Below are 14,700 nucleotides of genomic sequence, written 5' to 3'. Positions count from 1 at the left end.
GCGGATGAGAGATTGTTGACCTATAATGTATAACAGGAGGATAACCTGGCGCAAGGCAGGACGACCCCTGAACTCAAAAGATACTAAGTGGGACCTGGCTGACTAGAGGATGACATTTATCGAGCACTTACTATACAGCAAGACTGTTCAAAACTCGTCCTAGTGACTCATCTAACAACCTCGAATCAACCACAGAAGGTGGGTGCTAGTATCGTCCTCATTCTACACATGAGGAAACCACATGTCATGGAGGGTATGGACCTTACTCAAGCTCACACAACCTAATAGAGATGGAATACGACTAGATTTACTGTGTGATCCCAGAAACTGTTTCACTTCTCTGAGTCTCAATTCCCTCCTCCATACAGTAGAGACACTAACATCCATGGGATTAACACTAAAACCATGGGATTGTTTAGGGGAGTAAATAAAACACATTTACAAAATGTCCTCAGCACTTTAAGTTAGGGCTAATTCGGTCCAGCAAGGGAAATATATGAAGAAGCTATAACCATAAACACTACTCAAGCCTATGTCTGTATCTATTGATGGATCAATAGTTATAATACAAGAATACTTTAAACAAAAAAGGAAAATAAAATTACTACCAGAAAGAATTCTTTTCTTGGCCTCAGCATTCCAGTTATGCTGCAATGTAACCACTTCTTTCTCTCCTTAACTCCTCGAGAAGCGCTGGGGCCACCTCCCTGACTCTAGAGGCTGTGTTCTTCTCTTTGCTGGGCTAGAACATAAACTCTCTCTATCCCAGAGCACTCTTTCACACAGACCAGGACTCCCTAACGACGGGGCAGGAGGGAGGGAGAGTCAAAGGGAAGAGAGGATAGGAGGAAAAACAGCCAATCATTTGAAGAGCTTTCTCAACCTACACCCACCTCCTGAGATTTCAATACCTGACCCACCCCAACAGCACCTTGTCCATCCCCACTCCAAAGCCTTGACTCCTAGATTGAGGCACGATTATTAATGTTATATGCTTCAGGTGTGTAAGGGAAGAAACATGGTTGATAACCACTAATCTAACCAAATAGACTAATCAGTAGTTCTCAAAGGGTAGGGACCAGCAGCCTGAGCATCCCTTAGGAACTTGTTAGAAATGCAACTTTTGGGGCCGGCCCGGTGGCATAGTGGTTACGCAGGTTTAGATCCTGGGTGCGGACCTACGCACCGCTCATCAAGCCATGCTGTGGCAGCATCCCATACACAGAGTAGAGGAAGATGGGCACAAATGTTAGCTCAGGGCTAATCTTCTTCAGCAAAAAGAGGAAAACTGGCAATGGATGTCGGCTCAGGGCCAGTCTTCCTCATCCCCCCCCCCCAAAAAAAGAAATAGTCAAAATAAAAGAAATACAAATTTTTAGGCCCTCTCCCAGGCCTAAAGAATAAGAAACTGAGGGTGGAGCCCAGCAGTCTGTGTTTAACAAGCACTCCAGGTGATTCTTTTTTTTTTTGCAGGGGAAGAGTCACCCTAAGCTAACATCTGATGCCAATCCTCCTCCTTTTTCTTCCTTTCCGTCCCCTCCCCCGCAAAGCCCCAGTACATAGTTGTGTATAGTTGTAAGTTCTTCTGGTTCTTCTGTGAGCTGCCACCACAGCATGGCTACTGACAGATGAGTGGTGTGATTCCACGCCTCGGAACTGAACCTAGGCCGCCAAAGCAGAGTGCACTGAACTTTAACTGTTAGGCCATCAGGGCTGGCTCAGCACTCCAGGTGATTCTGATGCCTCTTAGAGTTTGAGAACCACAGGTCTAAACTCTTATTTACAAGGAAACAAGTCTAAAACCACTTGATTGGAGGAAAGCTCAAGAATGTGGGATTATGCACTAAGAAGTTCCTAAAAAAACTGAATGCCATTTATATTACCTTCCTGGTCAAACAAAACAGCTAAATATTTTTTTTTAAATGTTTTAAAAAAAGCTATTAGATAGAATACATAATTATAGAAAAAATCATTCCCAGTCTCACCAGTTTTAAAATAGAGCAAAATTACTTCCCATATCTGAATTGTGAAAATGTTTTGATTTTTTTTTCTGAAGGATGGCTTCAGAATGGAAAAAGAAGCAATAGAGAAAAAAGAGAAGTTCTCATATAAATTTCCTATTTCTCAAGGCTCACAACTTAAAATGTTTTTACAAAGAAATCATTAACAATTCCCTTACGTATTTCAGGTGTTATCTTCCCTTTCCTCAAGAAACAATGCATCTGGCAAAATCTTGATTTTTTTTTGGCAGCCATTATCTCCTTTAAAATAATCTACTTGTATTTGGTCTTGCTTTACCCTTTAAGAAATACAAGAATGAAATAAACACCAGGGTTGGGAAGGGCAGCTTAGGAACCAGGCTATCTTCTATCTCGAAATACCCAGGGCACCCGAAAAGAGAGATACTTGAAAAAAATTTTTTTTAATGTAAGGCTTAAATGCATTAATCTTTATTAAAGCAGCAAAGTAAACATGAAAACACCCACTAAGAAAATATAGTTTATGTATCTTTGGAATTAACTATAAAAGAAACTTGAATTCTGAAATGCCAAAAGTCACTTACATATATTTATTTATATATATATATTTTTAAAGAACTTGTGATTAAGTTTTCTTAACAAGGCACAACATGGTCAGGCCACACACAGTCATAAATCAATCAACAAGAAAACAAGTTCTTTATCCAGGTATCATAAATGGATCCATTTGGGGTGAACACTTGGGATAATAATTAGGGCTTCTGTCACTGAACGGGATATATCGTCATTGCAGAAATCTCAACTGAGATGGTAAATTCCATGACCCAATAAAATGTCTTGCATAAAAATAAAAAAATGAACAGAAATTTATGGAATTAAAAGCAAATGGATTTTGTTGTTTCATTCCTACCCATTTTTACATTTGTGTGCTACACATTAAATATGTGTGACATCTGCAATGTTTTAGACTATTTGCCATTTATTAAAGCTGAGTGTTTAATCATAACTTAAGTAAGTTTAATTTTTAAGTTAAAAATTTTAAAATCAAGGAAAGAGAAAAAAAGGGGAAGAAGTCTTTGAAGCAAGGCTAACAAAACCTAAAATTACAGTAATGTCAGGTACTCCATGAAAACCTGGTGCAGAGTGCATGTTTTAAATACAGAGTGGATATGTTTCTATTCTTTTAGTGTATCCTTTTAAATTCCTACATACATATATAGAGAGAGATACAATGGAAGCTTTAAATGAATAGGTTTAGCTTTTTTCCTGTCAACATTTCGGTAAAGCTTTCAAAAAGATTTTTCTTCCTGCATTATTCCTATTGTTTTTACCTATAGTCCTAAAGCACATAAGAAATGAGCACTACCCCGACCTACTGTTAATCCAAACCATCATGTGATTCATTCTTCCACGAAACACACATGTATTTAACACCTACGCTGCACTAGGCACAGGAACTGACCCACCCCAATGAGAAAAGTTCATCTTCTCATGAGAAAGGTAAGTAATAATAATTATATCAGGATGTAAGTGATACAATAGAGCACATATTTAAAGTATTACCTCACCAAAACTAAATGCTTCATGAGAATGTGGCTGAACTCAACATACTGAGGATTTCCCTTAAACTTTATGCAATACATTTTGAAACCATTGTCTGTGGATCCACTGAAACCATTTTTAGTACGCTTATATTTTTAGCTGTACTACCTCTGAAAGTAACAAGTTCTATAAATTCTCTGTCAGCTATGTGAAATAGCAGGGTATTTCCTTTTAACTCAGTCCTAAAACTACCTTCTCTAAGTTGAGATGCCTCTAGTTTTAGTATTTCTAAGACTCTGTGAACCAAACACTAGGAAAATTATGATTATGTAAATTACAATTCATAACCTTGTCAGCCTGTCTTTTCTCACATGACTCCACAAGTATCACTACTTGGATTTTTTGATGGGACCACATATGGTTCATCTCTGTATCACTAAGTCACACAGTCTTATATCATTTTAAAGTCATATAATTTGCTTCTGTTTTACCAGAAACAACCCCTTAAATTTACCAGACTTGGTTACATACTACTCTTGGCTATATCTAAAAATTTTTTAAATGAATCCCACCATCAAAGGATGAAAATACGGCAACTGGGGATATCAGAATCTCATCCAACAACTGTTCATGAGTGCGTAACAGGCATGATGATCTAGCTTATTTGCTGACTTGGCTTCACAGGACAAAATGTGACTTATGCAATGGAACATATTCACGGGAAGGTAGCTACAATTCCATGTGTTCATAGCTTTTTTTTTTTTATTATTTTTTTGTGAGGAAGATCAGCCCTGAGCTAACATCCATGCTAATCCTCCTCTTTTTGCTGAGGAAGACTGGCTCTGCGCTAACATCTATTGCCAATCGTCCTCCTTTTTTTCCCCCAAAGCCCCAGTAGATAGCTGTATGTCACAGCTGCACATCCTTCCAGCTGCCGCATGTGGGACGAGGCCCCAGCATGGCTGGAGAAGCGGTGCGTCAGTGTGCGCCCGGGATCTGAACCCGGGCCGCCAGCAGCAGAGCACGCGCACTTAACCGCTAAGCCACGGGGCCGGCCCATCATAGCTTTAATAAAAGTAAAATATCTCAGGACCGGCCCGGTGGCATAGTGGTTAAGTTCACACGATCCCCTTTGGTGGCCCAGGGTTCACAAGTTCGGATCCTGGGTGTGGACCTATGCACTATTCATCAAGCCGTGCTGTGGCGGCGTCCCACATACAAAATAGAGGAAGATGGGCACAGATGTTAGTTCAGGGTCAATCTTCCTCACACACACACACACAAAAGTAAAATATCTCAGTCACCAATAATAAGTAGAAATAGAGTATAGCACTCTGTCTTTCTCCCAGTGCAGATTTCATTCTTTCTAACATAAAGCCACAATGCCTAGGTGCAAGATAAAACTCTGGAGGTTTTACTAATTAAAAAGCAATCATACCTATGTGATACTGATCTGAGATGAACAGATGAACCAATGCAACTTTCAGGATCACACTTTATTTACCAAAATATCATACACCTGCTGCCTTGAGTTTAGCTCAACATCTAATTAATAACCCAGACTAACTATTTGGGATTCACTCCACCCCCAACTCCCCACTCCCACCACTAGTGTTCTCAAAATCCAACAATCAAAGGGGGCTTATCTCCACCAGGTGCCTTGAACAGTGTATTCATTTTTAGTTACCTTTAGTCACATTTCATTTTATTCTTACTGCTGATTTTCCTATTGATGCTTTCATCTTGCAACATTATCACATATACCAATGCTGCTTTTCAGCAGCCTTAAGAAAACACACATTACCCCTGATACTTCACCATCCCTTCATAGTCTGTCTCACCATCATCTCTAAAACTTTACAAAGATGTTCCCTTACTAAAAGATTAGTTAGCACATTACCATGGGTGAAATTTACATATCAACATTTCTCCCCTTCTTTATATCTTAAGGCATGGAGCAGTCTCTGTGTGTGTGGTTTTAAATTTGTTTTTTCCCCCCTCAAAAGCTTCCCTAGTGGCACATTAATAATTAATGAACATAATGAAATCCCTTGTTGATAAAGTTTAATCCCCATAAAGGTTAACATATAACAATGAAAACTAATATCTAAGTTTTAAAATTTTTAAATACCAACTACTTTTGCTTTTTACACCATATGACAAGGAGACTACATTTTTCAAAAAGCTTATTCCACACCCCCCGCCCCCCCTCAGCTTCCCTAGAGGCCCATTTAATAAGTAATGAACATAATGAAGATCCCTTGGCAAATTTCAATTTCCTTAAGTAATTAGCTGTCTACCATTTTCCCATTTAAATACATAATTTAATTTACAGAAGTGCAGAAAGTAAAAAATGTTTTAAATTATTTCCTTATAAAAACTGGTCACTATAAGCCTTGTTAACTATCCTAAACACAACATATAATCTACGTCACATGCCAGTTAGACAACAAAGCCTCATTCAGCTTAAGCTGCATTACTGGGTTTTTAATTTCACATTATCAAATAGTTAAAGCCTGGTTTTCATAATTTAAACAATTCCTGGGTAAAAGTGTTTAGGTGGGGAACTCACAAAAACTGAAGGGGAAAAAAACTGAGTCAAACCATTGCTAAAGGTTACCATAACAAACTATCAAAAATTCCCCCGTCAGAACCCAGAGATTATTAGCTCTCTGAGCACAGGAACCACTGGCCTCATCTTTGTCCCTCTCAAAGTACTGTTCTCACTTTATGGTACAGATTCTCTCAATTTCCCTATAGGTAAAAATGTATTACAAGTTAGGTGATGAAGAAGAAACAGTAAGGCTTCTAAAAGCATGATATTTCTGAATAGGTAAGAATGAATGTTTAAGAGCGGTCGTTACCTAATTGTTTATATAACAAAAAATTACAAATATAAATCAATAGGAGAGCAAAACCTACATCCATACAATGAAATATTATGCAGCTATTTTTTGTGTGTGTGTGAGGAACACTGCCCCTGAGCTAACATCTGTTGCCAATCCCCCTCTTTTTGCTCGAGGAAGATTGTTGCTGAGCTAACATGTGTGCCAATTTTCCTCCACTTTATATATGGGACGCCGCAGCAGCGAGGCTTGACGAGTGGTGCGTACATCCGCGCCCGGGATCCCAACCCAAGAACCCCAGGCCGCTGAAGCGGAGAGCGTGAACTTAACCACTATGCCACCGGGCCGGCCCCTATGTAGCTATTAAGAAGAGAATGTTAGAGCTCTAAGGACTTACAAAGATGCCAACCCCAATGATACCCCCGGAATGCTCCCTTTTGGTGTTCCAACTGTAAGATAAGCATCTGGGTAGGAGTCTGCTCTTACCCAGCAAGGTATATACTAAGTTTCCTTGGTAATGATTATATGGCAAAGGAACCAGCCCTGCTAAAGCCAAAATTGGGGAAAAAATTTTAAGCTGTAAACTGCCTTAAATATTAAATATGGACATTAAAGAAACTTTACATTTATATTATTTTAGCAAGTCAGTAGTACATGAGTGTTGAAATCACTTAATGTGATTTCTACTTCAAAACAGATTAAATAAGATATAGTTCTCAGCAATTCTGGAAGAAAAGGCTCTCCATAATGCATATGGAAAAAATGGCATTGAGGGACACACGCTGTGAACTTATCAAGCACTTTTTGTTCACAACTATTAGACCAAAGGAAATTCTTTGGTATCTGTACCAACCACAGGACATTAGTAGGAAGGCTGTAGTGAAGCGTAATAATTTCGAGTGCTGCCTCTAGCACCTGACTGCTGGGGTTTGAATAGTGTCTTCCCCTGGCATATGCTAAGTGACCTATGGGAAAGTCAACAAAGGCTAACTGAAATTATTACCACGGCTGAGAAAAAGATGTCTTTAAACTAAAGGTGGAAAAATATTTTAAGAGAAAGAAGTATATTTACACAGGATTTTTTTTTTTTTTTTTGTGAGGAAGACCAGCCCTGAGCTAACATCCATGCTAATCCTCCTCTTTTTGCTGAGGAAGACCGGCTCTGAGCTAGCATCTATTGCCAATCTTCCTCCTTTTTTTTTTCCCCCAAAGCCCCAGTAGATAGTTGTATGTCATAGTTGCACATCCTTCTAGTTGCTGTATGTGGGACGCGGCCTCAGCATGGCCAGAGAAGCGGTGCATCCCTGCGCGCCCGGGATCCGAACCTGGGCCGCCAGTAGCGGAGCATGCGCACTTAACCGCTAAGCCACGGGGCCGGCCCAGGAATTATTTTAAGTAATCAAAACATTATGGAGATAAATAGTTTTATTTTTTCATCCTAAGCCAGATATCTCTTTAAATCTAAATACTGCCCTTTTTCTTTTCATTCTTTCCAATCTTATTACAGTTAATTTAGAGGCTTACCTAACATTAAAATTTTCAGATCTCTGTAATTTAAAAGTTGATTATCCAGTTTGTGATCAAGGTTCTTCCATTTCTGTTTCTTTCAACTGACCTATTCTACTTGTTAGAATAGGTGCTTACTAGAATCTGCTGCTTACTAGTATCACCTCCACCAGAGGGCAGACAAAAGAGAGATGAAGTTGTGAAGCACAAAGCTGATAACTTGTTAGCTTCCAGAGAAGCTTTAGCAGTGTCACCAAAACACTTTAAACAGCACTAATGTTACAGGATTCTTTGAGACAGTCTTCTCCATTTGAAACAGCCTTAGATAAAATACAGCAAAACAGCTGGCAAATATTAATTCATGCATTTATTCATTCAATCAATAAATATCTGAGTTCCAACCACATGCCAGGCACATTCCAGGCTCTAGGGATTCAGCAGTAAACAAAACAAACAAAAGTTCCCGTTGTCATGGAGCTTTATTCTATATCTGTCTATGGGACAGATAATAAAGCACATAAATAAATAAGAATTTCAAGTACAGATAAGTACTATGCAGGGAAAAAACTGCAAGAAGTTAGAGTGGCAAGGAAGGCTATTTTTAAATAAATTAATCTAAGTAAAGACCTCAATGAAATGGGTGAATGAGCCATGCCTTAAATAGGGGAAGAGAATTCCAGGAAGAAGAAACAGTAAATGCAAAGGCCCTGAGGCAGAAACTAACCTGGCAGGCTGAATCAACAGCAAAGAGGATGGTGAGGCTAGAGGGGAGTGAGCAAGGCAGAACAGATTAGGGAGGCGGGCAGGAGCCCAACCACATACGCCTCCTGACCATAATAAAAAGTTCAAATTCTATCTAACAGTAATGGGTTCTGATGACTGAGAGATACAATCTGATTTGATTTACCTCTTTTAAAGATCATGCTGGCTGCTGGGGGACAGACTGGAAGCTGAAAGACTTCCAGCTACTACAGTAGTGGGGCCAGGAAAGATGGCAGTTTGACACAAGGGTAATAGCAGTGGAGGTGATTAAAAAAACAGCCAAATTTGGAATAATTTTTAAGTTAGAGCCCATAATGCTTGCCAATGAAGGAATAAATGTAAGATGAGTTAAACAGGGGAATTAAAGATAACTCAGGATTTTTAGCCTACGCAACTGGATGGATGGTGGTACCGTTTACTGAGATGGGGAAAAATAAGATGCTACAGCCAGTGAGGCAGGATGAAAAGCAGAGTCAGTGTCCCAGAAGCCAAGAGAAAAAATGCTTCAATAAGGAAGGAGTTATCACCTGTGTCAAATGTGGCTGAGATCTAATTTGGCAAGACTGACATCCCTGGTGACCTCGAGAAATTTCAAAGTTAAAGTTGAAAAAAGTCAGGCCGACCCCGTGGCTTAGCGGTTAAGTGGGGGCTCTCCGCTACTGGCGGCCCCGGTTCGGATCCCGGGCGCGCACCGACGCACCGCTTCTCCGGCCATGCTGAGGCTGCGTCCCACATACAGCAACTAGAAGCATGTGCAACTATGACGTACAACTATCTACTGGGGCTTTGGGGAAAAAAAATTAAAAAAAAAAAAAGTTGTATAGTGAACACTCTTATACCATCACCTAGATCCACCAATTGTTTACACTTGCCACATTTGCTTTATCCCTCTCTCTCTATATCTGCAATAATTATTACTGCTTATCCATTTGAGAGTAAATTGAAGATATTTTGACCCTTTACTCCTAAATAATTCACCGTGTATCTTCTAAGAACAAGGGCATTCTCTTACATAACCAAAGTACACTTACCAAATTCAGCTAACAACATTGATATGATACTATTATTTAATATTCAGTACATTTCAAATTTTGCCAACGTCCCAATAATGTTCTTAGAGCAATTTTCCAATCCAAGAGCCAATCCAGGATTATGCATTGCATTTAATTTTCAGGTCTCTTGAATTTCCTTTAATCTGGAAGAGGTCCTTTGCCTTTCTTTGTCTTTCATGACATTAACATACTGAAAGAGAACAAGCCTGGTACTTGTAGAACAATCCTCAGTTAAGGTCCCTCAATTGTTTCCTCGTGATTAGACTTTGGTCATGTATTTTAGAAACACCACAGAAGAGTAATGATGTTCCTAGTTCAGGCATATCAAGAGGAACATGTTTACCCCACTTACTGGTCATGTTAAGTCTGACCACTTGTGAAGTTACTGTTTTCCCCTTGGTCATTAATCTCTAGAGAGATCATTGGAAACTGCATTAATATTCTTTTCCCCAAACTTTCTCCATTAGTACCAACTGCCTGAATCATTATTACCATAATGGTTGCAAACTGGTGACTTTTCTAACCCTATTGTTCCTTATTGGCAGTCTACTCAGAAGAGCTTTCTCCTTTTCCTTAATTTATTTATTTATTATAGACTTATGGATTCTTATTCTATTCAATGGGTTATAATACATTACTATCATTATTCATTTTGATGCTCAAATTTTCCCAGATTTGGCTGTTTAATCTAGTTCCTATGTCCTTTTGACACGCCCCCATCATTATAACTTGAACACTCTCTTACTTTGTGTTCTAGGCTCATCTTACACTTTCCTGCCCCGGCTCTGGAACCAGCCATTTAGATCTGGGCACTAGTGGTGCTCACTGCTACTAGGATGTAGTTGCTTCTGGGCCCTTTCATCAGACAGAGCTAGGAAATGTATGTATATACGAATGTGTGTCTATTGTAATTACAAACTCACATTGATAACTCTAATTCCGATCCAACACCAGAGAGTTCTTCATTGCCTTCTTCCGTTTCATATTTTTATTTCCCTTCTCCCACAGCGAAAACCCTAACTCCCACAATATCAATGAATTTGCTCAATCCTACACTACACACAAAATAGTTTCAGAATTGCTGTATCTCTACCACTATAAATAACAGCCTACTACATAGGGTTCCAGATTTTTTTTTTTTTTTTTGGTATTCCTTTTTATCTTTAGATTAAAGGTATATGGTCAAAGTCTTGTGTTAAAAACTTAGATTTTTTTTTTTCTTCTGAGAGTTTATGTTACTCATTGAAATACAGTTGGTTCATTTGTTGCTGTTTGTATTCAATTCTGGAGGTTTTTTTCTCCCAACCTTGTTAATTTTATGTTTGAACATATAAAATATTAACAACCTTTCAAAACTCAAAACTATACAAAAAGATATCAGCAGAGCAGTGCCATCGCCTCCACCATCCCTTTCCCTCAGTTCCTACCCATGCCCTGTAGGTAACTAATTCATTTCTGGTTCTCTCTCCTGTATTTATTTTTGTTCTATCAAAAAATTATGCTTTCTCAACGTGGAGCAGAGAAATGGGGCAGAATCCTGGATCATGAAAGAATTTTATTTTAAGATGGGGGACATAAGAGAATGTTTGTATAATGTAAATGACTCCATACAAACTGAAATTGAAGATGAAGGAGGGATGGGATAATTGCAGGGGGAAATATCTATCAAAATATCTTCTGGTTTAATTTGGGGGATATCAAAGGGTCCCCATATTCCAGAAGAGATTGCCATCCTGTTTGGAACCTTCCAAATTAGTTGTATCTATGGCTCTAGAGAACCCACATTAAAATGGGGTTAATATTTTTGGAAGGATAATTAAGCTGTCACTACCTATTAATGTCAACAGGAGAAATTCTGCCCTAGCAAGAGGGAGGTTTTGAACTTTGAGCTAGACATTTAACCAGGAATAGACAGGTGAGAGGAGAATGGCTGATGTGAGGATCTGTTTAATAACAGGACAGATAGTAACAATCATGGACAGACAGTAACAATCATGCTGGAAAAACAAACACACATCTCCGGGACGTCTTGGAAAATTTACAAATATGCTAACGAGTAACTGAATGTCATTCCCCATGCCCTGGCACTAAGGCAATGTGGCACAGAGGAAAGAACATGGATTTTAGAGACAGAGAGGTCTGGCCTTGAATCCTAGTTGAGTTACTTAACAGGTACATGACCACGGCAAGTTACTTAACATCTTAGAGACAGTTTCCTTACCTGGAATACTGGATAGTGTCTCCTTTGCCAAGTTAATGTGAGATACAAATAGAATAACGTATAGCATCACCCCAACTCAGACCAGATGTTTAATAAATAGTTTCTATAGTAATGCAGATTAAACTGGTAAGAAAGGTAAAAAAAACTAAAAACATAGTCAGTGTACTTCAATAACATGCCTGAAAGGAGTCAGAGAAATCACACCATCTCAGGAAGTATTCGGTAAGGGCAGAAAAATGTCCAACACTTAGTTCCAATTCTCAATTTTCAAAATGTCCCAGAGTCTATTTTTAAAGTGCAAAAATGTGTGCTGACATATTAAAGTGCCAGTGATTTAAAAGAAACAATTCCAGGGAGCTGTTGATCAAATGGTACAAACTTTCAGTAATAAGATGAATGAGTTCTGGGGATCTAAGGTACAGCATGGTGAGTATGGTTAACAATACTGTATTGTATACTTGCAAGTTGCTAAGAGAGTAGATCTTAAATGTCCTCACCACACACACAAAGAAGGTAATTATGTGAGGTGATAGATGTGTTAATTAATATTATTGTGGTAATCATTTTACAATATATATGTATATCAAATCATCACATTGTACACCTTAAACTTACACAGTATGTCAATTATATCTCAAGAAAGCTAGAAAAAATAATAAAAGAGGCAATTCCACAGGTTAACAAAGACCAACAACTCAGAATGACCTCCTAAATAATGATTATGGCTCACAAAGAGATGAACCTAAATGCATCACAAGCCCTATAGTAACCAATTTTATAATTTTATAAATGCATGTACACAAGAGTTAACGTTCAACAAAACGATATTTTTAAAGTTTCTATTTCAGTTTCAAATTCTTCTACAAACCAAAATGCAACATGGAAAATCTTAAAACGATCTTTAACCAAACACTGAAATATACAACAAACGTTCAGAGCCTAGGATCAGTAACCAAAAGCCCCTCCCTGAAGAGTCTTAAAATGTGCAATGACAGAGACTCAAAGCATACGATTTTATGTATACAGAACGTCGTTTTCCTCGCCAACTAGAAATGACTTCCCTTTCACCTTAAATAAGCAGTGTGTGCTCTATCTCTGTTCTAGAAGATGTACTTAAAGGTCACCATCTCAGTTTGCACACTAAGATGGACTGATAATAAAGCGTTCTACTCAACAACTAAATTTCGAAATGTCTTAAGAAAACCTCCCAGTAGGGTACTAATCCACACGAGCTACTTTGCCAGTGGCCGAGAGCGAGAAAGACGCATCCACATCCTTTACTAAAAGAGAAAGGGAAGGAGCGGGAGAAAAGGGAAGAGAAAGATGCAAAATAACAAGGCATTGCTTCTATAAACAAATGAGAGTCTGTTTTTAAACTTTGGGAAATTCATTCCTCCCTTACCCAATAGAGATAAATATCAAAGTACAAGGCAATCACTTGTGTTTTGAAGCAGAATGTAGAGAGAAAGGGAAAACATTTTACCACGTACTGAACTTACAAGTATTCAAAATCCATTAACCTGCCCCTCACCTCCCAAAATGCTGGGCATCATATCATTTCCACAATAAATTTAACACCAAACCACTGGACTCATTTTTAGCACTCAGTGGAGAACTTTTATGAGCTTTCCCGGCGCTCTCCACCCAATAACCCTTGCAGGCAGTCCGGAATAACCGCTATTTTCGGGGCAAACATAAGCTAGCGCTCTGAGTCCCCCAGAGGGGCCTCGGGGCGTAGAGAGGGACCTGGGGGTCCGGAGGCCAGGGATCGCGGACCGCCCCCTCGCTTCCCAGAGCCAGCGGTCCGAGCGGCCCAGGAAGTGCCAGAGACGGCGGCCGAGCGGCCGGTCCCCGCGCGGGAGCAGAGCGCCACCGAGGCGCGCCCGCCCCGTCCCTCCCGGGCAGCTCCGCCGCCTGGAGTCCCGCGTCCCCGAGTCAGGGGGGACCCAGCCAGCCCCACGCCGCCAGCTGGGCCAGGTTCCGCCAGAGCGGCCCCGCGCCGCCTCACGCCCCCTGCGGGAAGCCCGCGATGCCCCTGCGGGGCGCACCGACGAGCGCAGCCCGCGCGACCGTCGCCTACCTGGAGGGAGGTCGGGCCCGCGTCGACCGGGCGCCGCCTGGGTCCGCCGGGCGCTCAGCAGCCCCTCGCGCTTGCAGCCGGCGTGCAGAGCGCAGCGCACCGCCGAGCCCAGCGCCGCGAGATCCGCCGGCCACACCCAGGCCCGCGACGCCCAGCAGCCAACTCCGCGGCGCGCCGAGCCCGGGGCGGGGACGTGGCTCGAGGCGCGAGGCGCGAGGCACGAGGCGCGCGGGCCCGGCGGGGACGCGCCGCGGGCGCGCGCAGCCCCCGGAGCGCGCGCGGCTCTGGCGGGGGGCGAAGGCAGCGGGGTGCCGCACGCAGCTTCTGCTTCCTATTTTCTCTCTCATTTCCTGCTAGAAGGAGAAGAAAAACATGAATTCCCTGGCAGTTTCGTTTTCTCGTTGGTGTGGCGCCTGGACGCCGCAGCACACTTCAGAGTAGCGCCCAAGTAGTGTGGCCAGTTTCCTTCCTGGCCCCGCACAGGCCTCAGTGTGCTCGTGGGCGGGAGACGGGAGCTGAGTTAGAAGACCCCAAGGTCCCGTTTAGGTTTCACATTCTGGAATCCTAAATGTAAGAAAGAAAACTGAAGCCCAGAGTCGTACAAAATTGCATTGTGATCCCAGCTCCGCCGTCGCTAGTTGTGTGGCCCTGTACCGTCTCAGTTTCATCAGCAGCAAAATAGGGATTGTGATGCCTGCCTCATAAAGGTGCT

General features: G+C 41.0%; 1 protein-coding gene across 1 annotated transcript in view; it reads right to left on the bottom strand.

Moving 5' to 3' along the window:
* Positions 1 to 14,107, bottom strand: part of GNB4 (G protein subunit beta 4) — a 61,961-nt gene extending 47,854 nt beyond the window's left edge. The window contains exon 1 of the mRNA XM_058556303.1: positions 13,989 to 14,107. The gene's annotated coding sequence lies outside the window, so the exon portion shown is untranslated. The remainder of the gene's footprint in view (positions 1 to 13,988) is intronic.
* Between the last annotated feature and the right edge of the window lie 593 nt (positions 14,108 to 14,700).

Source organism: Diceros bicornis, chromosome 15, assembly GCF_020826845.1.
Source record: "Diceros bicornis minor isolate mBicDic1 chromosome 15, mDicBic1.mat.cur, whole genome shotgun sequence".
Taxonomy (NCBI): Eukaryota; Metazoa; Chordata; class Mammalia; order Perissodactyla; family Rhinocerotidae; genus Diceros; species Diceros bicornis.
The sequence above is the reverse complement of the archived record's forward strand: the minus strand, read 5'-3'. Positions and strand labels throughout refer to the sequence as shown.